General features: G+C 40.7%; 2 long non-coding RNA genes across 4 annotated transcripts in view; one reads left to right on the top strand and one right to left on the bottom strand.

The window, feature by feature from the left end:
* Positions 1-26059, top strand: part of LOC111259039 (uncharacterized) — a 57836-nt gene that overhangs the window by 27617 nt on the left and 4160 nt on the right. The window lies entirely within an intron of this gene.
* LOC111259032 (uncharacterized) overlaps positions 24009-26059 on the bottom strand; it is a 29800-nt gene continuing 27749 nt past the window's right edge. For all 3 annotated transcript variants that reach the window (XR_015310416.1, XR_002679385.2, XR_015310417.1), the window contains one exon: positions 24009-24353. This is a non-coding gene — a long non-coding RNA (uncharacterized LOC111259032). The remainder of the gene's footprint in view (positions 24354-26059) is intronic.

Raw genomic sequence — 26059 nt, 5'->3', positions numbered from 1 at the left:
CTGCCCCTTATTACAAGTGATAATTCTTTTATAAAAATCTATCATTCTGGTTGCGTGTTGGGTGAGACGTTAAAAGTCGATGGGAAGCTGTACTTTCTTGTGCGCTTTATCCAGTTCATAGTACACCCAGGCTCCTAATATTTCGGATAAAATTATATACCCTCAAGACTGCTGATAAGCACTCAGCTTATCTTCTCGGACAAACAACTTGTTATTTTTGACCTGAGTAATTATCGAAAATACACTTTCATGAGAATTGGAACTTTCATATTCTTAACCTGAACTCGCCATAACGTTCCGCTAGAGTATCAGCGAAGCTGCAAACGAAAAAGAGAAGGCATTTTTAAATCGTACATATAAGTAAATAAATCGTGGAGAGCTAAAAAAAGAAAAAATATATATATATCCCAATTATAGAAATCACTTTTGTGCCCATCGTACAGAACTTGTAGCTGTGCTACCGCGAAAAACCTTTCGGCTACAACTTGACCTCGAGAACAAGCAGTAATATTCATGTCGGTTAAATCTAGTTGCCTAGTCTATAATAAAACCCAAACGCGTCCGTCCCCGAGCACGACTTATATTATAGTTAAGTGCCTCGTAATGTTGGTCATAATTGCGGAGCTTATGTCACTATTCAACAAACCTTGATCAATCGCTAAACATCAGTTTTGGCTGGAATCTGCGTTGTGGTCGACAGGACAACGACTTTCACAATTGAGTAAAACCTCTATCAAAGTGGCACCGCCCTATTCTAGATCCCTGATGCTTTATACATGTATGTAACATCACTTCTGAACTCCTATCTTTGGCCACTCGAGAGGTCTCCCGCTAAACGTTCACAACCCTCGTAAGCCCATCTTCATCAATTCTAGAGCCCATTTCCGCACCGAATTAATTCAACGTTGATTGCCATTAGCATTCACGCCTCCGGCAAGTAGTACAAACATCCCGACTGCGAGTAGAAACTACTCGCGGTCGACCATCCAGAGAGTTCTTGCATGGCTGCACCTTACCACCTGTGACCAATGTCACGATAGAAGGCGGTCATCTTTATTAGGTTTTCCTGCTATTTTTGGCAGATGATTCCATATGGGGTGCATAGGAACGATGGATCTCTTGTTTGACCTTTATCGGTGCAGCTTTCCGAGTAGTGACCTGTTGCCTGTCCTCCCAGTAACGAATTAAAAGGTAACATAGGATACAGAATAGACTTTACAAACTAATCCCTTCACTCTATGTCTCGCAACAGATTTCGCGTCTCCTAGGCCCACATAGCTTTGGTATGTCAACTCTGAAGGAGGTAAGCTTTCATCTTAGCCTGAACAGAAAGCATAAAAGTCCTATGATGGCTGTCGTGTACAGTAGAATAGGAGGGTCTAAGTAAATGCTACGATCGTTAGCTCTTGCTGTAGTATCCGTATCGCCTTTTTTGCTTTCTTTTGGCCGTCGTCTGCGACGCTACGTTACGCTTTGGTTAAACGTAGTCTAACAAGTCTCAGCCTACCATTGCCATTTACTTAAAGCTGTTCCGTTATCCATCTAACTCACACAAAGTTAAATATCGTTACAAAAACACACTAAGTACATTACATGTGTTATCGTATAAGGAAAATGTCAGCTAATCTATATTGGGCATTATTCTAGTAGATTTGTATAAGAATCATAGGCAAAAGGGGCTTTTGATTATTATAACTATATATATATATATAAGAACGGAAAAGATGCGCAAAATGTCGCCCGACCCGATGCCGACTTTCCGTGTTACAATCAGATCATACTAGGCTGCGCGCCTTGTCATTGTCAATCTTGTAAACCTATTTTAATGTAGTGAACTCTTAAGCGGTTTTGCCTTGAAGCGCCGGTCGTGCACTGCGAGTGCTACGACAGAATATTTCAGCTAAAAAGTGTAACAATCGCTTTCCTAAAATGCCCCGTTCCCAACACAGTTTTTCTTCAATTTTCGAAGCGTCGTGTGCGGTCTACCGCATGTTGCTACCATTGGCCAGGACTAGCTAGTATACAGCTCATACGTACGACTAGCATGGCTAGCAGTATCACTGCGATAGCAACTACAGAACGGTCAATATTTTTATCCTGGATATGGTCGTTTCTCATCATTGATGGTCGCGTCATCGTTTGCGAGCCCGGCAGTCTTACGTACAAAATGTGACGAAGTACTGATAGATGGAAGTTAGTGTTTCGCTATGACTGATGGCAATGGTGGCACTTTACATTTTTGACCACACCATGTATATGATCATTGAATTTTGCGTTGAATCTCACCTTCAATTATTCTCTCTGATGAAAGAAACTTATTTTGTCTTTGAAAGTGCTTTAACCCGCTGTAATTTTCTTTTATCATCTGGATAGAAAACGGATTCTTCGGACAACGAAGGAAAATGTAGTATATTGATGGACTCATCTTCGGACTTCTGCGTTGTGTTTAAAAGCACTTGTCCTTCTAGGTCGGAATTCGAATTCGATACAAGAAGGTTTGTTTTGTAATACAGACGCAAAACGATTTCTATCCAAGGTCTATCGGGATTTTTAGGTTACTAAATTCCCCGGGAGTTCAATGCTGCCATACAATAAAATTTCTTTGTCCCATCTTTTGCTTCTGTTGGATTCGTTTGGTTGAAACTATAATTTGGCTTGATCATCCAAATGGAGCGCACTATCTGTTTCTCCAGTTTACCAAAAGTTACGGTAGGGTAACTTTTTAAATTATACAAAATACTATGAGTTACTCTTATTCGATCTTAGCCAGAGTTTAATTGTCCTTTCTTGAGGCGAGAGTTGTCGTTAAGTTCTTGATTTATGGTAATCTTCACGTAATATAACTTGTATTTTATGCTGTAGTCTGCTTTACAAAAACAATCGCAACGCTTAACAGTTGTTGCGCAATCGATATAGTACGTGCGAGTAATCTATATATAGGGCAAATGCGTATGTGTTATAGAATCTAGTGAACAGAAGGACGCGGCTTTTTATAGTAATGTCGCCTACTTTAAGTTGAAACTCTTTTGTGGACGTTCGAAATTCTCATTTTTCTCGTTGAAAATTGGTTGCTCATGTATGTTTCCATAGTTGTACGAACAGATGAAACAGAATGTTCAAGTAACTGTATTACCAGGACCGGTGCGTGTTTGTAAAGTTCTAAAGCAATTGTTCGTACGATGAAACTGATGTTACTGTTTTAGTTAAACGTCTCAGGCGGTTGATTTTTTACATTTACGTATCTACATGCGCATTTGAAAATCAAAAAATACGCACATGCAAACAGATTACGTGTGCATGTCGGTACATGCATGAATGAACGTATTGTTCATAACGAACATGCTAAGTTATACTATTTCAAGCCACTTTTCCGGTAGATATATATTATAAACGCCAAGTCGCATTAGCGTCTATTTTTTTTTCTTTGAGTGTCTACTTCTACGTGCTGTTCGGAAGTACTCTTCCTTCTCTATGATTTTTGTAAAACGTTGTTGTTTGGTGATCGGAAGTTGGTCTTGAGCTCAGGCCCCAAAAACAGATGCTACTCTATGAACAAAGTGCATTTTCGCCATCTACTATATTCTGTCTTGTTTAAGGCCAAAAAACTACCGCAGATGGTCAGAGCCATGTATAGTGTGGGTTTCACATCTGGTTTTACTAACTTCAATGCTAATTTTTTGGATTTAGAGAATGTGTCTTGTCCTGGTCGGGCTAGACGTCTAAAGATGCCTTTGGAGAAAGACGGACGCCAAATAACTTGTAAGTTGATCCAGAAGACAAATTGCGATCATGTGATTATGGGCAGATATTTTTACTCGATGGGATTTACCCAAAAGTCAGGATTCTGCCTATCCTATAGACCGAGCGAAGAACAAAAGGAAATATGTTCCGCATTCTCACTCCGCATATCGCTTTCAACGAAGTAACATACAGCCGCAATGATATATTACTACATAGAAGTGCTGCGGATGATGAAGAGTTATATCCCTACGCCAATGTAAGGCACACAAAAGCCCCAAAAAGTATCCCGAATTAGCCCAGATCTCTATCCGAAGAGGCCTAATTGTGTACACTAAATGACGTAATCTAAGAGAAGAACTGCGATAGATAAGACAAAGTCAGCTTTCTCCCCATATTATCAAACCTATTGCAGTTTGATAATATAGAGAGTTTTTGGACAATCTAATATCATAAACTCATGATATTTTTTTCGTCCGTCGTGGGCCTTGAGCTGTCCCAAAAAATTACCGCTCTTTCTGTGTGAAAAACAGAAGTAATCTCAGGTGTATCCTGGGTTCCTCGCTGCTTAGTATGCACAGCTTGATATGTACACTCCGGAGTTCTGAACAAATAAATGCATAAGAGTCAAGCATCTTTTCGCGTTATACTCACCCACAATAAGAGAAAAACTCCGTGACAGGAGTGCGTTTGCAATTATGTTATTTATGATAGCCAGCTTTATTGATCGTGCTACCATACGCAGAGGATGTCAAATAAAGAACCAAGGAACGGCTCAAATGATTGAACATAGCGTGGCTATTGATTGAAAATAACCGTGAGGCAAATAAGCCATGACGCCGTATAACGAAGTACGCTCATATGTACGTAACTGCTGTCTGAAGTACGGGTTCATTATATGAAACATGGATTCGTACAATAAACTTCTATTTCAGGCTTAAAGATTTCGAAAATCCAGTTTATGTCACGAGAATTACTGACAACTTTGTGGTACGATTCGGTAACTCGTGTAGTGGGAAACAGCCTTAGAAACGTCTCGTAATGGCACGTTGATCTGCTAGGTTCATGGTGAAGATTTCACCTTAGTTATTGTTGGATCCTTTTTTTTTTTTTTTTGCTTAACAACTCGTTGCAAGAGAGTGCAATTCAAAATGGCAACGGTTCGTTTACGAGTTCAACCTAATAAAAATGATAGGTGGATTAAGCCGCCCGAGCAATAATAGCTCAATGTAGGTAAACCATCTATCTGTCTTTCTACGAACTCGAATCAGGAGTACCTTTCTTAGCGAGTGTAAGCGTGGAAGGGATAGTCAAGTGGGTATCAAGTTGGGGCAACTGGTGAAAATGAGAGGGATTTTCGTCTTCAGTTGAACATCAACCGTTTACTACTAAATCACTCGTAACAAGACGCTTTCTCGTCTGGAACGCCACATGAATACAATCGGCCTATCATCAGGTGGAAACTATATGGCAAGGCGGTAGTATATTGCACGACAGGCCATATATATCTCTCGGACCTGTAGAAACTGGGCGCTTTACGAAGCTTACCAACATCGCTGTTCGGTCATTACTAAAACTGATTTATACCTGCTACTTTTACCTCATATCTCTGTCAATTCTATTTGACACTTTAATATTACGCACGTAACAAAAGTATCTTAAATGAAATAGACATCGTCCAGCCAAAAACAATTCATCGATATAGTCAATACTTTATATCAGTGAACAATTAGCATTTTTGGTAAAAGTTAGCATTTTCAAACAACCGTATGACTACACCATCCATTTCCGTGTAATCGTAAGAATTCCGTAAGATCGTAAAGTTTAGATAGAATTGTATGCAAAAAAACTTGTATTGCCTGAATGACTTTGCTACGAGCACTACGCGCCAGTGCCAAGAAACCATCCAACCTAGAGACGACTATAGAATAATTCTGAGAATACAAAGACCACCTAATTACCTTGACATCGAATTAAAATAATGAAAGAAGGGGCAGAACTGGATATTTCTTTTGGCACCCTGAGGGCGAACAGAGCTCGATCCGCAGAGAAATAAGCGGCCGCAAATAGCAGCAGTGGCACAAAATATATTCAACCTTAGCCACGACCAGATGGAGCAATGTTTATCGTGTAGAGTTCAGCAGCCGCACGCTTCTGACGCCGTTATCCCGTACGAGCGAGGTGTAGTGTCTTGGGCGAAGGCTCAATGAAATGCTCAGATATGTAATATAATGTTGTAGCTTTATGCGACTTAGCACTTAATTTGATAGTAATCAATTTTTCATAACCTATAGCTGACCAGTGGATGTTTTGGTTTACTACCAGTCATATATATATATTTTTTTACATATAGTTCTTGTTGTGTGCAGATGGCATGCTGCAAATATGCCCTAATCTGGGAACAGATTTTCATCCGGATGCAAAAAGGGCATTCGGCTTCAGTATATGACATGTACACAATGGCCTTTGGCGGCCGGTATTTGCTGTGAGATTAGTTTTCAACTTCAAGACCAGCAAATGATACGGCTGCAAAGTTAAGCTAGTTTTTTTTTGTTTACTATGTGGTGATCTCGCTTTTCATTCCTTTGCTGCTCAGAGATCGATTACTTATTGGGTTACTTATGCCTCGAACTTTCAGGCAGATGAGCACCATGAAGTATACTTACAAATCCTTTAGGTGTATCATTTTTGATGATTGTCCGTGTTAGTTATATACGGTTGAACCGTTACTATTTGATCCTTTTGCGCTGGATGCAATTCTTCATCCGGAAACGCCAGATGAAGCAGATCATGGTTGCTCGGTGAATGTGGTGCCCGCTGGTCCTCGTTCTTGGCGCGGTACGTGGTGCTCATCATATGACTTTTTCAGCATGATAAAGAAATGTCTGTTTTTGCAAAACGAATTTTCCAGGGAACTGTTTACGTTATTATAAATACATTCGCACACGATTCGGGTGACGTGCCCGCGCCAGTTTAGCATTACAACCTCCAACGTTAAAATCGGAGAGTTCAGTAGAGTTTATTTTACGGCACGGTTTATTTTAGGACACGCGTTTGTATTTGTGCATGGCGTTTCAAGCCTTGCGGCATTATTAAACGCAGTGCTTTTTCTTGAGTACAAAAGTGACCCAGTAACTCACACAACAACGCTGTCGTGAGAACGTTGCATGATTATTGCCGTTATATATCATTTGAACATCGTTTTATAACTTACCAGTGTTCGACCCCTTTAAAATAAAAAATAAAAAAAAAAGTAAAAGCGAATCTACAAGTTTCAACCTGAATACGCGTGCAGTTTGGGGACCTTTTTGGTAATCATTTCAGTTTTTTTCGTAAGTTTCTGTGCTAATAGATATGGCTAGATAATACATTTGTACGACCTACACCATGGAACGGGACCCGCCATGGCGCTTGAAGGCATTCGTTGTCCAATTCTAACTTTTTGTTCACTAGAGATATGAAACGACTAGAGATCGAGGCACTATCATTTACTGGTTGACTTACAACGAGCACAATTATTGCGCAAGCCACCTTCTATTTCGTATACCACCAGTAGGTTGTTACGGGTGCAGATGTCACCCTCTCAGTGTTTTTACAGTTCATCATTCCATCATTTTTCATCGATCCATCGACCTTCTTATACGACTAAACATCCCTTAAAAGTTGTCATGTATAAATCTAAGGCTGTTTTGCGAAGGCGCCCGACGAATCTGTCAGATGACCAAGTCATTTTTTCGTTGTCAGTGACCGTTGACGAGAGACATGACAGGCCGAAGATGTTACCCGCCCGTTGATCGAGAACTGAAATTTGTTGAGCCTCGATGAGTGACAGCAGTTGGGACTAGGTAGACCTTGAGTGTACCCAAGAATCCTGAATGCAGAGGGTAGCATACAGCACACATGTCGTCAGTATATACCTTACGTAGTAAGATGCTCAGAAGAAAGAAAGGATGCGTAATATTTGGCCGGTATTAAAACTGGTTCTATTAGGAGTAATACTTGGGCAGTGAGTAATAAACTTTAGCTAATTGTAAACGACGAAAACGAAACGACGGAAACGAAACGACGGAAGTTTGACCAAAGGGTATTTACGGTAGAGATAGCTATGCCCAGGAAAGAGGCCACTCTGGTGCTAGGCAACCCCATTCGAATCCTGAAATTTGTGTCACCGTCTTCAATAAGTTTGTGTAAACTGTAAAGCTTCTACTACCGGGGAAGAGGACTTACATGGAAATCAAACTGATAAAGTCTCTGGTATGCTTGCATGATAAACCGGTGCATGGTGCCACAGTAAAATTTCTTTTCCAGAATTGTTTTTCGGCAAAAAACTGCCCAGGTATTTATGTGATGATCGTCCATTTCACAAACCCGATTGGCATTTGGATGCGCATGTCAGCAAACAGAGCCATGTCGCATCTAAAGGTTGGGGAATATGAGCGTAATAAAAATAGCCCATTCCACCGATACAGGGTGACACTTCTTTATATTAGATTTCGCGTACTGCGTGCCTAGTACATCAGTTTCTCTGCTTCACGTAAGCTTTTCTTTTTAAACTGGAGAGGTCGTTTAGCCGAGGTCGGGCACATAAATCAAAAGGGCTCAGAAGGAATACGAACCCAAACCTAGCGCCTTTTATTTTTTAGCGTAAACAATTCGCCGAGGGCGTTGATACACCTCGCATCATTGTTGGGTTTACCAAATGCTTTACAAATGGCCTATTCTTGGCTGTCTTCATCCCAGGCTAGCAGGATAAACTTAGGCGGGGGGCTGAAATCGTGGTTCATCGCGACTGGTCTTGCTTTCGTGGGAGCGGATGAATATCTTGCTCGTAGGTCTGTAAGTAGAATGCTTTTCTGGACTCCTATTACGTGACGCAAACTAAGGTAAATAAAAACATGATCCTGCAGAATGAAGGGGCGCATAATTTTTGTGCAACTGTCTTATTAGTCAAGCCGACGTCCTTCCTAAACTTGAGCTTGGGCGTCCTTGTAAAACTTCAAACAAGGTTGATACGTTAGCGGAAAAAGCACTGTCGAACTTCATCTTGAGGCCCTGAAAGTGTGAGGGATCAAGCACTATTCAGTGATTCGCGGTGCAATGCCAAAGGAGCCCTTAGAAAGTCGGTAGTGATCATTTCGGTCAAATACAAGTGAAAAATGATCTATTGGTTGTTGGTTATTTCCAAGGGTCTAATAGTGAGACGCTTTCACATGGTGCAGCAGATTTTCCTTTAGTGAATCTGTATCACCATGTTGATTATATTGATCCGTATTGAGAAGGCTCTAACACGGCAGGCTAACGTAAGTGACTTCAACGAACATCTGTTCCATAATAACATAACGTATAGATCTGGCGATAGTTTCTGGGGTATAACCGTGATTCTTTTTTGCGTAGTGGAATCAGGATTGAGTCTCTCTTGAACTTATCGACTTGAGTTACATCTTGAACTTATCGAAAAAAATAAACACAAATTCTAACTAAATGTTCCGCCACCACATCTGTTAGTTTGCGACAAACTATACCTGAAAAAAACCTACCACATACAATTGAGACTGTTGAACGTTATGTGGAATTCCGAAGTTTTATTGTTGACGTGGCAAAAGCTACCTTCTAACTCAGTAACTTAATTCTCACGACGTTTTTAGTGCAAGACAAATCAAAATACCTGCGATTATATGATTCTTTGGTTGCAACTATATAGACATATAGCGTCCATGTATTGATGTCCTTTTACCCCCGAGTACAATTGTGAAGTATAATTCACGAAGGTGAAATATTTATTGGGACCAAATAATTTGCTTTAGCGTCGTTGAGCTTCAACGTAATGTTTAAACTCTAACACTCTCCTACGAAAATCTTCCCGCAACATAACAAACTTAGAGGCTTTTATAGAGTATGAAAAAGCGATTTGAGAAACTAACTCATTTTTGTGAGAGATTGCGAATATGGTAGACCAAGCTTTCGTTTAGTGCATCGCGTGCCGCGCATACATGGATAGGGCTACACCAGTGGTACCCTATTATCCTCTTTTTAATAAATTAATTTAATAGAACGGCTAGAACAACGGAATTATTGAGGAAGGCCCTGAGATGTATCATAAAGAGGTAGATCATATTCAACTGATCGGGATATTTCTGTTCATCGTTGAAGTCTAGCGTCCATTTTTTACTTCAAGGCGAGTAATGCCATTCTACCGATAGCTTCACTTGGCATGCTTGAAAAGCCCTTACCATCAGCAGTGTTTTAATTAAACTCGAGATCAGTAAGGTCATTATTTGTTTCGTACTAGATCTATGTTTCTAAGATAAGTGCGTTTCTTTAAAAGTTGTCATTGTCAAAGACCCAAGCTTGCACTACAAATAATAGTTACAAAAGAAGTTGAAAGAACGCTAACACCAAGCGGAGACGGATCGTCCCTTAGTGACGTTTCGAGTCGATGTAGCATCAGCTAGTGTCGTCTAACGTTTAACATAAAGCTTCCAAATGTTATGTGTTAACTCAGCAGTCGTTCTCTCTTAAGAGGGATATAGATTACCTTAGTATAGCTCTCTGTTCTGGCAAAAATGTGTACCGCAAAAAACCCAGCAGATGAATTGTTAATAAAGACTTAGAGTGTATCAAGCTTGACATTAACCAGTATGCAAACATTCTTCATCAGGCCTGCCAAATCGGCTTCAACAGAAGACCCCATAAATACCGCTGACAAAACTTGAAGGTTGACGGGGCTTCAGTAGTTGTGCGTTTACTTAAAGGTATGACATCTATAACCTAATAAGTGGCCAAACGAATTGGATTTCCTTTATTAGAAATCTATCATATTGATAGAAAAAAAAAAAAAAAAAACTATTAGAGACCCAGAAAGAGGTGCAGAAGAACAGAGGGTTAATTAAATCGTATGGATTAGGTGAGATCAGTGCGGCCCAGGTAAAATCAGGCTATGTCGCATTTGAAAACTAATCCGTTTGATACTGATGCTACAGCTCTGTTGGCTTGGCTAACAGTTTGCCTGCGCAACAAAAACGGGGTCGCCGAATCGGCACTCAAAACGAATTCGATCAAAAAATGGGTTAAAAGGTTTGAGCGCCGGATTCAGGAGTGATTAACACGTCAAAATCGTTTAAGGTAGAGCTGGATTGCTTTATAGTTCCTTCGGCCGCTTCAGGAGAGAGCAGGTCAAACATTTCTCAAACAAAGTTCTTTGAGATGAAATAAATGTTGTAGGACCTAAAGCTCGAATCTAAGATCCTTATAGCGAACACATTTAATGGACTGAGATCTGTGTCTCTAATTTTGTCAGAGCAGTGCGAAGAAAAATATAATACAAGGTAATCGGCCTGACTTGGGACCACGCTGATTAGTATAGATTTTGGACGGTTTATGTTCATTGGCGGTACAGTCTACAAAAAGTAGAGTACTCCAGCCTTTCATCAGGACCACTAGAACTATTTTTCAGACGGAGGAGTTTGGCCCCATGATCGGAAGCGATTACTTCGTTGCTTACCACCCAACCCCACAAACTTCGCTTGTATCAAGCATCTGTAATAACCTGTCCGTACGCAGTTTCTGATAAGTAAAGATCAAGTACGTTTCGAGATCGGCATTGAAGTTACGCTGTTACAATGCTTAAAGCGGTCTTCGTTGATAGCGTTTGGGTCGTTCGCTAGTAATCTACAGGCTGGCGGTGCTAGAGCCTCTTGTTAACAACGACTGCTGTGCAAATAGCTAGGCTTAGTTGCATGACAAAGCCATATACAGAAAGGTGCAACGCCATTCCTAATGGACGCGAGAGTCACTGTCAAGAAAGTTTTTTCCAGCCTGCATCGATATGCGGTAGATTCACGGCCAATTTTTTTCCGTCGATTTTAAAAGATACTCAAAATGGACTGCAAAAAAAAATGGCAATAGGGTATGAAAATTCTGATTACGTGATGACCTCGGTCGATAACTGTGCTCTATTGTGAACATATTACTAAAGGCATCTTGAAAGTTCAAATCCTAAGTATGCCTGTCGCTCCACTAGAAGCAATTTCCTAATTCATCTCCTTATTTTTAGAGTAACTTATTAAAATGACTTTCCTTTCGTTAAAATTTTCTAAACAGGACTTCCGTTGATTGTTTCTATGTCAAATGGCAACCCCTTGTATACCGGTTGTTGATTTATTAATTATGGTCTTTCGTCTATCCTCTCATTTATGTGAGCTTTCATTCTAATTCACTAAATCATCCGAAGGTAAGTGTCCTTAACTTAATCTTCAATGTTTCACTAATCCGGCAGAGATGGATCTACACAGTGAGTAAACAACGATGCCAATAGCCTATAGAGCCGGTTTCCTAAAGACTAAAACGATCTTCCACTGATGAGATTCTATTAGCCAAACAAAGTTGCGGTAAATGCTGATCGCCTTTGGCCAGGCCTCTAGAGAGCCCCGCGCTGAACGGCTCGTGGGAACTATAAACACATAGACACACAGATATGTACGTGTCAATCTTTCGATGTACTTACGCTTCACGCTACAGCTATTTTGATAGTAGAACGTAATAGACAAACGCTACAAGCCAACTGTGCCGTCTCCACTTAGATACAAGGGTCGTTTCTGTCTTCGCTAGCATCTCAGAAGAACACTTTAACTTTATCCAGTCTTTACGACGAGTCAACCGTACGTTTTCAATCGATGTCGCAGGACTTTTGATGCTATCAGATGATCAGCGAAATCCTGCGGAGCAGTCGCCAACAAGGGCACTTTCTATAAGTCATCTTTGAGTCGCACCGCGCACCCCCGATCGATGAGAACTTTAATGGCGGCATATGCATATCGGCATAAGTAAGCAACGTTCCACAGAATCATTCAAGTGAAAAACTGTTAATTACGTAACGTAATCGTATTTCATAAGAGATTAATAAGTAAAATGTTAAGCCCAGCCATTCGAATCGATCCCACGTAATTTTTTTCTATATCCACAACTCGGAGGCAAACAGTTGCAATGAGACTTTTTCTAGGCTTACTCAGATAGCAGAGCTTGCTATGCCAGAGTAATGGCAATAATTTTCGCATAAACCGAAAATTTATTTAAGGACTATCTGAAATACAAGCAACCATAAATGATAACCTCTTCCAAGAAAAAGAAGAATAAACAATACAAATGTACGTAACGGGCGATTCAGCCACTCGTAGTCGATAGCTGCACTAAATTACGTTATCGCGATTACCGCGTTTCCTGAAAGCAACGTCCGGACAACTGAGGTCACTAAGGCGTTCATGTCAACTGACGTCAAAAAACGAATGGCCTTTCGCCTTTAACCGTTCTTTATGTCATATCCCACTTTTTTATGTCACCCGTCTAAACCAAACAGTCAGAACCTTTTCCAGTAGACAACATTCCTATGCATTCGATCGATCGGCGTTTATCTCTGATCGTTGTTAAAATCTCCTCGAGTCGTCTGCTGTTTCGTTTCGCCTGTTTTCATCGTTTGGATGCTGTCGAAATAGCTTCGAGGATCCGTAGAAAGGAAGTGAATGGTCTTTATATAGCGATGGTTCCCTTCGTCTCTTTTAAAATGCTATAAGAACGATATGGATTCTCGCATGTAATTGGCTATCGCATCTCTCTGGTAAGGTTAGGTATCGCAGTTGACACCATTCGTACTTAAGTGTGTCTACTCAAGCTCTATGCCTCACAAACTTCGTACCGAGCCTGTATTGTCGATGAGAAAAAAACTCTCTATGGAAAAGGACAAAAGGTCTCTATAATCTCGATTGAAGGTGACGAGCAAGTTGCAGCTCCCATTCGATTTTGAAGATGAACATTCTGCAGGTAGCCATTGTCGATGAAGGTTAGCGGAATATGGTCAAAAGACGACCACTATCTGTCGACACAACATCCCAGAAGACTAAACAGCCTAGTTGAAGCTAGCACATCATGTAATGCGTGAATGCTGTGTTTTAATTTGATTTAGAATATATAAATTGATATCACTTCAAAAATCACCAAACTATTTTTGGTCAGTCACTTTCTATGAGTTTCGATTCAGTTGCCCCCTAACTACCCAGGCAATGATATTACAAATTTAAATATGCGAATATATGCAGAGACCGTAGATTTCTCATAATAATAGGCACGCAGTCTAAGTTTCTTGACAGACCTTGTAGAAGTCGGTGATCTACTTTCGCTTCGGTTGATCCAATCAGCTGGCTTCATGGCCTAGTTTTGATTCCCATGAAAGGGAACCATAGTTAAGAGTTGGCCATAGCAATGCTCCACAGCGGTATGCGCTCGAAATGCGGCCTTCACAAGGAGCCTGGCAGACGGCTGAAGTGAAGTCCAGCGCGATTGTCGACGTTGACTGGACTTGATCCACGCGAGAGCCCACATAGAGGGGATTATTACAGAAGCTAATAGGTCGGGCGATCATTTATAGACCAAAAAGTTACCTGATTTTAATCTAAAAAGAGGATTTTGCAAGATCGCCGACAAAAAGTGTACAGTTCGTGTTTTAGGTAGAAAAAAAGGTAGGATTAACGTTGGTTCACAGGCCACCGGCACGACTGTGCAGTAAAAATAGCTTTTCTGGACAGGGGTACCTGTTGGTGTTGAGTTTGACCCCATGTTTGGGTATGGGCAGGTGTGCGTGAGGGTCTAAAATATTTTTCTAGGCTAGCTTTTTGATTTTACTCGTAATGGGCCGTGGCTTCATTTGGTGAGCTCGATGCGCTAATTTTTTTTCCTATAATTAGCTTCGGAACTTACGATTTTATACAGCGATTAATTAATAATTAATTGAACTTCTGCACAGAACCACCGCCTTGGCAAGAAAAATTATTCCGTATTTTTCTAGAAAAGTTTAATATATATATATATATATATATATATTCTGCAACGTTTTATCTTTGGATTTGTGTGTTAGCTTTATAAAATAACAGAAAACCTATTAACCTATTAACTACTAAATTCGAAGTATGTGCAAGGTCTCGAGACAGCTGGAGGTAATAACGACCTTATAGTCATCCCATTGTTCCTTAGAATTGGTGAATAGCAAAGCTATAGATCTCTGCACGATGCGAAATTATACAGTAGATTACGTGCATAAACTACTCGATATATTCCTAGCACTTCAACAAGCTCAAGTTGGTCTTTCTTATGACTCAGAATTAAAGATACGATCGCCTTGCCGAGCGAACCTTCTTATGTATAAATATGGTTATATCATTTTGATGTAGATGAAGGCAAAATACAAAAAAATGGTCTCTAAATGGCTTTTGACATCTTCTTGCCACACCCAAATATTCTATAACTTTACCATTTCGTGACTGGTCGGTGATGACATCTAGTTGACTATATGGTATAGCAATCGTCAAATAGTTGACGGACCTCAAGGACCATTACCTGGCCACCATTCTGCTATAATTATTACACCTGCTAATAGATAAGATTGTCGTGCAGAGAAGGCTGTTGTTGCCACGGTGGACCAGACGCCGTAATAGCTAGTAGACAAACAGTAATCGATAGTAGAGAAGTACCACTGGTGCGTTGATACGACCGCAGATTTATGTTTGAAGCGCGTGCCGGGGCTCGCCTTAATGCCAATTTATATGCAATCTTTGTCCGTAAGTTACACAGTCGTTTTGGGTGCAACGACGACCGGTATTATACTACATATGGATCGATAGAAATGCCAGCATGGCCTATCCGAAATCATTAGGCTTCTGTGTTGATAAGATACGTTTTTCAGTTTGATTTATCAAATGCAATTGAATCCTTTTAGCATTCTAAAAAACCGATTTTTTACACGCGACTTGGTAACGGAGAAAAGATGGCGTTGCTGCGATTACTTCAGAACACGTGTTATTAGTAAGATGCACTCTATCATTCAAAATCAGTTTAAATCGATAAGCCAATTAGCTATCGTAACTGTCTTTTTTTTCTGTATACCATATTTTAGTTTATTTATTCCTTACAAAATTGATTTTTTCCTTCCTCTTTTTTTCTATTTGCTTCAACGGTGCTGCGGACTGCTACAGGCTATTGCGGGAAACCTTTTCCTTAACAATCCGACATTTAAACGCGTGCTCACACTCTACTTAGCATCAATGCGCCTATGTGGCAAGCTGGCAGACTTTAACGTCTGCTAAATGCTATTTCGGCCGACAAGTTACACCTATGGGGCGCGAATTTTGCATGTTCCGTTAGACGGAGAACAAGCCGTACTACGAAAAATCAGCGTGCTGACAAACTGTTGACAAGCTTTTTCCGCACTTAAGAGAAGGGGTCTCTGCGCACTCAAAGCTCTTGAGAAGTCGACGAGTATTTCCGCTTTCCAATGGTGACGAAAAGCAACAACAAAAAAGTGAAAGAAGCCGGTGCCAAAGATTCACAAATTAAAGCAACTTCGAAAGCTGAACTTCCGTTTGCTGACTCGTCAAAGCGATCTTTCTCTCTTTTTAGTTTAGAGGGTGACTCTCGCCAGGGGTCTCCAGTGATTTCTGATGCATCAACTGCTATTAAATCGGTCTGTAGCGACGTATCGCATGGGCAAATGCGCTCAAGCGTACACAGATTTATTACTAGGCTTCATCGCCTTTTTCAAATCTCTAGTAATTGTATGACCCGTGTCCACCTGCAGGTTGTTTAGTGACTAGAGGCGATAATGACAGATGACGTGGCAGATGTTGTGCATGTAGAAAGAATTACTGGAAGGAATTTCCATGTTAGTGTAACGTATGTATAGGTGTACAGGTTAGGGCCCATTTTTATGCTAATAGACAACAAATAAATTCAGGGCATAGTAATGCCCCTTTACTAGTCATATATGTAGTAATCTCGCTGGTAGCAGTAACGTTCGATGCAACGGGTCTTGTTCGTTATATTTATGCAATTTCTGGCTTTGTGTTGATATGTGTGCTCGAACCGCTCAAATATCGCTCAAACACACAATGACGCAATCATCTTCTGCAATTTTTCTGGTAACAACATAATCCCGTGTCCAAATATCTGTGTGGGGGAAAAATTATGATAAATAGTCCTTGCATTCTTTCATCGAAACCAAATGAACATGATTAAGAGGGTTCTACAAAGACTAAAATACAGAATAGTTTGTTAGTGCATGATCCTTGCTAAATGGTGGATGTACTAAAATTATCCTTTTTGTTCTCTTCACTCTTTGCCGGATGGTTAAAAATATATATGGCCTCGTACTGCCGTCGTAAACGGCGCTCCTTTCTACTGTTGTTAGTTTGAGCGATTTTCGTCAACGACTTTTTGTTAACAACAAATATCCAAATCTATCGTTCTGCCAAGCGGTAGCAACTCATGATTCTTAACTTCTTTTCACTAAACACATAGCATCTTTTGTCTTTTTATATATATATATAAACGAAACATAACGGTAATGGTTCATTCTATCAGCATAATACATACGCAGCGTTTGCAAGACAACCTGCCTGAATAAAAACGGGTGCCTTTAACAGATCGGATCATCGCTGACAAACCCCACAGCCGCATTAACGACGTCAATTTGAATTCACTTCAGTCCAATGAAGTCGAAGATGGATCTTAATGCCTCAACAAGGTTTAGTGTTGATTTTGTTACGACCTCAATGTTCAGCTTATAGGTCTGCATAGGCATTTTGCGACCTGTCGAAAGTTCCCTTCCAGAGCTCGTACCCAAAGAAGTATTGCACATAATTATACAGATGCTGTCGTCCACAGCGAAGCAGATGACATTACTAGATCCGAAACTGCGAGACCAGAAAACATCTTCGGCCTCTCACGTAGCGTGAGGGTGCTGTTTTCGTTGCCGGCGGTGGCGGCGGCGGCGGCGGCGGCGGCGGCTGCGAACGCTAAACTACACTGACAGCAACAGCATTCGCAGTAGTGTTATTCCGCTGTGTATTAATACGAGTTGAAAATCGAATACTTTCGCTATTTTCCCGCGTCCGATTTCCGGATCTCAACCATTTTGTTTCCTTCGAATAGGAAACTGGTGACGGTCAGTAGAACGAAACTATCTGCGAATTCTTGATTGCCCCCTTTTGTCGCATACGAACAATATTCTAAGTTTAGCTTTGATTGCGACAAAAATCGGGTTCGATTTATTGTATATGTTCGTTTCTCATTCCTCGTATTCACTTCTTGAGTATATCTCGAGTTTTACATCCGGTATCGCTGTTAGGTTATACGTTACCCACTAAGCTACCAGGTAGCGCTTCTCAGGTCTATCGGTAAATTTCGAAACGCCCGCCTAAAATTCAAGAGAAAGGGATCTCTATTTTTTCCTGCAGAAAAACTAAATTATTAAAAGGATTAAAAGGATTCTTCGACGTGTCGTTTCTTCGTATTTACCAAACAGCATAAAAGGTAGTTCGATATTGCCCAAATGACTACACTTGAGCTTTCGATAATTTAATCATGATTATACATACAACAAAAACCTAGGGGTCGATTGAACCGGAACCTAGTAGTGACAAGATAGGATTTCTTATTACAGACTTATGACCAAATACTCGAACAATACTAGGCATCCTCTAACAAGTATATTTCTATATATTTAATTAATTAAACAGCAAGGTACAAAATCTATATATGAATAATAAGCTGTATATGTAGCGGGAATGATGTCTGCTCTAAGTGGTCCAGCTATCTATATCTAGCTCGACGTACCGCCGCCTAATTTCAAAATCTAACGTGCCAGTAATTGGTCCCGTTGACATAAGCACTACTGTCTAGCTATACTTCGACGGTAGAACACCGTTTCTCTCTATACGATAGCTCAGCTCTCAATGGGTAAACATCTTTTTTTATTTAAAAACTACCTTCAAGTTTATAGCCAGCTCCTCGACTCAAGTGGTCATGCTTGAACTACATAGAAGCGCCGTTGACACTTTAAACAACGATTCCACTAACAAATAACCCCTTCTTATCTCAGCTCAGAAATGAGTTCAAATACCTGTCGCCATTTGTTATGAAAACATGTTACTAAACAACGATGGACAGTTGACCAGGTAAGCTAATTGTAGGGGGCTACAGCCAAAACTGAAAAACAACATAGAATTTGCAAATGAAGAGTTTCAAAAATTTTTACAAGCCGTGCAGCCGCTCGTGGCACTCTCCCAATGTTGTTACATAGATCAGGGAAGCAGGTTAAAGGTAAAAGATATTTGCCTATCTTTTTTTTTTTTTTTTTTTTTTATATATCTAACAGTTAGCCTAAATGAATATCTCCTATAACATACAGCGTGCTGCGTAAGGTACGTTGTATACATTAAAAATCCCACAAGTAATCGATCGGTGACTTTCCAAAACATGCCCCCACGTGCTCTTGCCGTTATGATATTTCAGTTGTTCATCATAGCTTATGCCACCCCTCGGTCTATACCAGTTTCATTCGTCACGTCAATTTTTCTCCTTATTCTTGCATTTTCTTTTATCATTGGTACCAGCCTAACGTTTAAATAGATTTCTCCTTTTTATGTTCTACTCTTGCTCCTTCTACCCTGTAGGAACGCCCTTGCTTGTGATACAGCAGTCACCACTGCAGGTGTTTCATTCATCCTTCGCATCGAGGGGCAGCACCAGGCAAAGAAGCTTCAGAAGAATAGACGCAGTAGAAAAGACGAGGAAGGCGGAATTAAACTGAAGTTACAGACAATGACAAGCACAGCATTAAGTTATGACTGGATGCACAATAGACAAAGAACGAGCAGTGATGTCCAACAACGATATTACGAAACAAAAAGGGATGATAATACTGCAGATTGCAAAAAATCGGCACTGGCAAAAGCCGCACCAGTCCTAGGAGCAAAACTTAGCGTTCATCGGCCCGATTCCCCTTAATTCATATAAAGGCAACTACTCAAATTGTTTCGTAGGGCTTACTTGCATAGACGGTTGCAACGTTTGTTGCAACTGGAAACGGTATAACGGGCAAATAGACGAAATACAAACATTAGCGGCCGCCCTTGACAGTGTGCTAAGGCCAGGTTCCATTCACCAGCACTTTGCGTCTGTTTGGTGCCGGTTGGATATATAGTGGCCTGAACGCTAAGCGCATAGCGAACGAATAAGCGGCTACACCCCATCGGGCCCACTGTGGTTACACGGTGTACTTTATATATTAATAACGTTTGCAGTATTTTTCAACGCTCGCAGTGGCAGTGGCGCTGACGTTCATATATATGTGCGTGTATGCTTGCCACAAAGGTCTCGATGTGGTACGCCTGCTCAAAGTCTCCACTTCTCTAGTTACCTCGTACTGCTTTCTGGAAGTTTTCCTAGGGCAACCTAGCGACATAGCAGAATTATGCACGAAGGCTTTAGTATGGATGGGCTGTTGCGAAGCTGCTACCCCCTGAGTGTCCGGAGCAAACACACACATGTACATTGAGAGGCAAAGGCCTTGGGACGCAAAACCACGAGAAAAAACACGTCACTAGGAAGCATGCAGGGATCGTATGTCCGTACTGACTCAAAAGCTGTTCAGACATAGCAATGTTCAATGTAGCAGGCATGCGGTAAGCTACTACATAAGCCGCACGGTGCCGCATTGGCGTTGCGGAACCTTACGAAACTCATATCGTCGTCGGCTTGACTTTTTTTAGCCAGTAACGCTAACGCGCCATAGTAAAATGGCCGACAGAGTTTGCTCCTCATCGCAGTTTCTTTCACGTATCTCCTTTCTTTTTTGGCGTCGTTGTCGTGCATATACTACTAGGGATGAATGACATTGCCGCCATTGTCGCCGACGATGAGCATTTAATTGCAGCGTGCGCGAGACGTTTGTCGTGCTTGGTTTTGCTCGATCTTTGAACAGCAGTTGAAGACGATTCAAGCAATCAAAGTCGCGTCTCACAATGCCAATCTCTTTCGATGCCAAGCGTAAACCATAGCTTGGTCCCTTGTATTGGTGCACGTCATAACGCGAATCGCGATGCTATCGCAATCTCTGTATCTCTCACTCAGACACGCGCAAAGGCTTCGCGCCGGAATTCAAATTATTTCCACTGTGATTAACTTCGCGGTCCAAGAATAGGGTGGGCGACGCGATATAAAGCTCGCACGCGTCTATGTATAGGTATTTATGCATACACGTCAATCGACTGAATACGAGAGGAAAACAAAGAAAAAAGTGGTGCATTGAAAGGTGTAACTCGCGTCTCTGGAACGTGGGTGTGCTAAAATGTGTTTTGCTTGGCTCTCTATCTGCGTGATAAGGCTCACGGTGCAGAACGGTAAAGGACGGCCCGTCGCCGACTGTCGGTGGCTACGTAATATGGTACCCATCAGTTATGTCGGATCATTGTGCCGAAAACAATGACAGTTACTGGAAAAGGGGTACAGGAACTGGCACAAACACAGTTGCCAACCTACAACTTCCAGTTACTTGGTTACCCAAGTATCTTGGATCATCATTGGTTTTAGCCTTCGCCTGCATTAACGATCGGTATCAGAGGGTACGTGTGAAGATCATTCTCATAGCACTGACAAGCGCAGCTGTCGGTAGCAATAGTCGCAATTGCGGTAATGAGTCTTGTCTGTACATGCGTCGATTGTAAACAAAGGAAATGTCCAGAAAGGTATGCTCATGTGCTGCTTATAGCCAACGGCCCCCCTTCATCCCGTCAGTTACCAACAAACATATCCGTTAGCTTTAGCAATAGTAGCTCGTCATTGTGGTACGGAAAAGAAAAAGGGTTTAAAAGTAACAATAGAGAAGCGGATCCTCAGATAAATTAGCTACTGGCACAAGAAATGACAGCTTTCCTATCCCGCAAAGTTTTAAGCCATCACATTGCTTGTCTTTTGACGTATACGAAGTGCATGAAAGTGACTGATCGAACAAATTTCTATATCAACGTTGCATTATGGGACCTGGTATAGCGTCCGTTCAGGCTCATTGGTATGCTAATTATATAATATTTAATATAATAAGAACAAATATAAATAAAAACTGCTTCGCTGCAACGTAATGACTCTTCCATGTCTCCTACAGCTGACCGATTTTGATGATAAGTGTTCAGGCATACACCTACGTAGGTGGGTCCTATTCGTACTGTTCAGTAACGTTATGCGAGAAAAGTATGAAAACGAAGCATGCCCTCAAGTCCTGATCATAATACACTCATCTGTCAAATGTTAGACAAATACTCGCTTTTCTTTACATCGATTCGGCTGGGCTCCTTGGCGGGATATGAGAAAATATCCTGCAACACGTAACGTTTTTCTAGGCTTTTGTATTTTTGCGTCGCCTCTAACCAGGTCAGTTGTGCCTTTGTTGTTGCCCTACTTTTCTTATGGTCCATGCGCAGCTTCCTGTCACGCAACTTCTGCGTGTTTCATTTCACAGGATGTGAGACGCACAAGGGAATACGTTAATTTCGTTTGTAAGGGGAACGAAAACCGTCCATGAACCACATGTACAAAGCATATAGAGCGAACTTATTCATGGACAGATTTAATAACACGAAGGCGGAACATATTATTATCATTAGTAGAAGTTTAGTCTCATTATATAATTATTTCAGATCTTAGATGTACAGCTTTATCGGTGCGTGTACGTAGCAATATGCCATTACAGCAGACAAATGAAAACAGAGTAACGCTCTGAGATACAAGAAGCCTTTAATGAGGCTAGCTTTTGAGAAGGTGAAAAGTCCTGCCGTGGAGCCCTTATCAGAATAGCAAAAAGTAGAAAAAACTGAGGCCGGCAAACAATTTAGATAGGTATTTGTCTATTAGCAATGATGCTTCTCTTACCAAATTTGTAGCTCCAAGAAACAACCGACGATTCGATTTAGGTCTACTGCAACAGTTATCTTGCGGTTAATGTTTGCACGTGAAATGTATAGAGTACGCCTACGCACGCGTTTGTATGTAGTAGACATGTAGCTCTCTCTGCAAGCGGTTTCTCGTAGCCGGCTGTAAGAGGACGCCGTAGGCTTGCTTTCACCATGCGAGAGTGACCTAGATGGGTCCGAAATCTATAATTCTATTAGATGGCTTGAAGTTAGCTCAAAACTATAGGAGAAAACAAAGGCACCATACGACAACGACAGAAGGCAGAGGCAATACGAAAAATACTATTTGTTCCTCACTCGTTCTCTCAATGTTTTTTCAGGTCATTAATAGAGGATGTCGTAGCAGAAGCTGTAACAGTTGCCATGGCAGCAGCAGCAGCAGCAGCAACAAATTTATAAGAGACACCGTCCAAACACATCCCGTATGCAGTTGTATGCAAGGGCGCATTTGCTGATCAAGCAACCGTTAGCGAGTACGATTTACGATGGCGGCTTATAATTAGCCAGCTTCGCCGCCAGACAAAAACGTTCCGTGCTCCCGTACTTTTCCTACCGAAAAAGAGATTACCAATATAAATTAAATGATCTGATGACCAATATAAATTAAATCTTTGATTAATATCAATTGTAAATGCCAATGCTACAATGAGCATCTCTCATTCAGTTATGGTGTTTGCCGGCCGCAGTTTTCTGCTAGGGGTCGGCTCTAAGCGCTTTACTTGCTCGTTTACCGTCCGCTGTTTAATCTTCTTTCGTCTGATCGTACAATTTAGTCTAAATATGAACAATAGCATTGGCTGCAATGTTCTGGCATCGCACTCAGTATCCGTACTGGCCAAAGTAAACAACTGGCTAGCCACTGAAACACTAATAGGAATGATCGGCAACGCAAAAAAAATAATTAGCTCGAAGAGAAGTTGGGCCTTGTACTTGTTAAGAAGACCTGCAAATGCTGCACGGTGGAGATCACACATAACATGAAGGCTATAGTCGTTGGTGTCTACTCTAATGCTGGCATCAGGCGTCCAATGCCGGTCATGGTTTGTTATAGTCATACTGATAATGTCAGGCTTCCGAATTGTTTTTTTTCCGAATTATTTAATCAGCTTTGCGAGATAATCGAATCTGTGCTCATATGTGAAGGCTTTAACCTCGATGGTATTCATTGGTAGTCAAAAGCAGCCACTGACGACTCTATTAGAAAAGCCAATCCTGTTATCTGTTGCGTAGACAAAGAACTTCCTTGAGTTATTCAAGAGTTAGCTCGGTTGACCAGGGTCGGCTCTAAAATTTTGGGCAGCAAGGAGGAATGATGGATTCTTCATGTTATATTAGTGTCAGTCTTTTCTCTTATTGACAATCTTTTATTTCATTTGAAGTAATTATCAAACTAGAGATCTTTGAAGCCAACGAAGCCTAAAATTCTACAGATGAAACTGACCTGTCACTCGCAAGTTGCATTAAAGTCTTCAGTTTTGCCATCGTAGTAACTCTAACTTTATTATCAATAACCATTTTCAGCACCTGATCGCAATTGTTGTGCGTACTCGTACATACGGGATTTTACATATGAGGCTATGCCACTATATTAAAAGTTCTAATTAATACTTCATGTCGAATCTAAATTACATAAAGCTTTAAATCCACTTTTCATTATTAATCCTCTTGTTTAATAACGTGAAGGTTTTTTTTTTTCGTAAGAAGATTAAAATTAAAAAAAATTGAAAGGCAGTAGCGTCTCTGAAGTTCGATGAGAATTCTCCAATCTCTGATGTTGTTGGTGTTGTTTCCTCTAGTGTTTCGGGAGCACCCATCTCAAACCCTTACCTGTAATATTATTTTTTGCAAGGTTAACAAACTTACGCCGAATCACAACCTGTTAATTGTGAAATATACTAAAATGGGATCCGAGCCTTAGTTTATAAACTAGATAAGAACTTATTTAAAAAATTAAACTTCTGATCTTAAAACTAATGACATCTGCACTTCTAGTAAACATGTCCTCCGGATTTGCCTCAGAGGTGTTCCTTTGGCCTGCGTCTTCTTGTACGTAATTTTATTTCCGATATAAAAGATGTGCTTTCAGCTGGGCTTCAGCATACCGATGACTTGTTGCAATGATGCCGATGGCTTGTTACTTCAGGGGGTATTCGACGCTGTTTGTGCTCCCCTGATACTGAGCCAATGGTATCATCATCTCTGTCCAAAAATGCATAGCTATATGCTCTTACAAACAAACTAACAAGTACACTTTAAATAATGTGACCGTTCCTGTTGTAAGTTCGGTAAGCTTACTGGTCCTAGGAATTACAATAGCGCCTGAGCTTCAATTCAATCTTCGTATTGATTAGACAATTATATCAATGTCTACTACTATTGGGTTTTAAGTCTTAGGTGCTACAGATGCCACTGAACGAACGCAAGATCGGTGTGCTTGTGGAGTTGCCTCTAGGTACAGCGTAAACAGAGCTAGCCTATTTCTCCCGCTTATATGTGAATTGCTTTCTTAGAAGGCCTTAAGAGGTTATAACGATCCGATAATATATCATAATTCGTTAACACCCAAGATAAGATACCTCGCTGTCGAGATCTGATAACGGCCTTAGAAATGGTTAGAAATAAGAGGCTAAGTAATAAGTTTTTATTAAAGATGCTTTGTGAACTTAGAGATGAATTCAAATAATATTAATTGTACGGGAGTCGTATATAGGATTACCGGAAATTTTTACCATGACGTTGCGTATCCTGATTGATATAAGCCCTTGAAAGGGCTTTGTTTGGCTCGGAAAAAGTTTTTCAAAACTTTTTCCGAGCCAAACAAAGCCATGACATTGTGAGGACGTGCTAAACAACAAGACCACGGCTAATCTAGACCAGTCGATAAAAATCGCAGTTTGCAGACCGCCTTTATGGCTTCTAGTCGTTCTTTCTTCCACAAAGGAGAATAATTTTACATGTTCCAGACATAACAGGTATCCTTTGTTTTACTTTCTGAATCTTTGTTAACCTTCTAGTCCTGTCGTTTCGGTAACCTTCAAATAAGAATCATTTCATTTGCCAGGAACTTTCATGGATTTGCCGTTCTTATCGACCCAAACTTTCCATTCCGAACGCTCATATTGCTGTTCTATTACACCATTATTTGATAAATGAAGCAACCTAAGTACCGACTTGGTACTGGGTTTTCTTTTAAGTCTATGTTAATTTATCTGGCATTTCGAATCTCTTATAAGATAAAATAAGACAATAAGCTTACGCAGATGTGTAGTCGTTAAGATGGCTCTAAGTTTTGTGAATGGAAAGTCTACGTGCAAGATAAGTCGAAGATACACAACACCAGTCGGCATGAAGGCTCAGCTATTACATCTCCATGTATTTTACGTGAATTATGTTTTCAAGCGCCAGTTTTCTACTTGTCTGCGTGCTGTGTGGAAATTTCAATAGCATAAAGCAAATGTGCACGCCCCTATAAAGTCATTGATGGTACTTTCACGCATTAGGCAAGTCACCATTTTATCGTTTTAAAATATGGC

This window comes from Varroa jacobsoni, unplaced genomic scaffold, assembly GCF_002532875.2.
Source record: "Varroa jacobsoni isolate VJ856 unplaced genomic scaffold, vjacob_1.0 scaffold_30, whole genome shotgun sequence".
Lineage (NCBI taxonomy): Eukaryota > Metazoa > Arthropoda > Arachnida > Mesostigmata > Varroidae > Varroa > Varroa jacobsoni.
Note: the sequence above shows the minus strand (reverse complement) of the source record. Positions and strands in the feature narration are given on the sequence as shown.